Consider the following 847-nt stretch of genomic DNA (forward strand, 5'->3'; position numbering starts at 1 on the left):
CGATATAACAAAAACACCAAAATACCCAGAAACTGGTTAAACAAGAAAAGGAAACATTAAAATTGCTATCTAGAACATAAAAGATGAAAAAATGGACTATTAATCCATAATCTGATTATGATGCAAATTTTAAAAAGAAAGCTATGAGCATGCTTCTATAATCTCTTGGAAATTAAATATGAGTAAGAAAGGCGGTTCAGAGAAGGGATAGGAATGCAGTACAAGGACGTGCTGGACCAGGTAACTAAGACAAAGCATCAAGAAATATCATAAAAACAGTGTTATCTTATGGCTGAAAAGACAGTAACAGTGCAAAAAGAGAGAGTGTATGTCTAATGCATATGCTTACCTGGTTAATAGGCATATATAATAGGACAGCATTTCAAATCATTGGAAAATATTTAAAATTATATTAACTAGTAAGTGTTGTTTGAACAATTGTTAACTACACAGAAGAGGAAATTTATCATGATTTCATATATTTTTAAAAAAGATTTTATTTTTATCTCCCACCAAGTATGTCAACTTGTTCCTTTTCTCATGGGGGCCTTGTGTGCAATGTCTGTGAGCCACAGGCTTCTGGGAAGTGCATTCAACCTGTTACAGGAGTTTTTCTAAGGGACCTTGGGGACAGTTTTCTGGTGGATATTCATAGCTCTGATCTCAGTGCTGTCCCCAGGACTCACACTGGCCAGGTCGCCCTGTCCATCTGTACCAAGCTGCAGAATAAGGCCTAAGGAACTGAGCCGCTATTCACATTCCCTGGCTACCTCAAAGAATTGTGACTTCATCAAGTCTAATGGAGATGAATTTGAAGACATGATAGCTGAGAAGCAGCTCATTGTTG

The 847-nt window shown here is 37.0% G+C and overlaps 1 non-coding gene across 1 annotated transcript; it reads left to right on the forward strand.

Moving 5' to 3' along the window:
• Positions 1 to 506: 506 nt before the first annotated feature.
• On the forward strand, positions 507 to 636 carry LOC113455703. Its single transcript, XR_003376687.1, has one exon. It is a non-coding gene; the product is annotated as a small nucleolar RNA SNORA70 (small nucleolar RNA).
• Positions 637 to 847: the final 211 nt, after the last annotated feature.

This window comes from Microtus ochrogaster, unplaced genomic scaffold (assembly GCF_000317375.1).
Source record: "Microtus ochrogaster isolate Prairie Vole_2 unplaced genomic scaffold, MicOch1.0 UNK89, whole genome shotgun sequence".
Classification (NCBI taxonomy): domain Eukaryota; kingdom Metazoa; phylum Chordata; class Mammalia; order Rodentia; family Cricetidae; genus Microtus; species Microtus ochrogaster.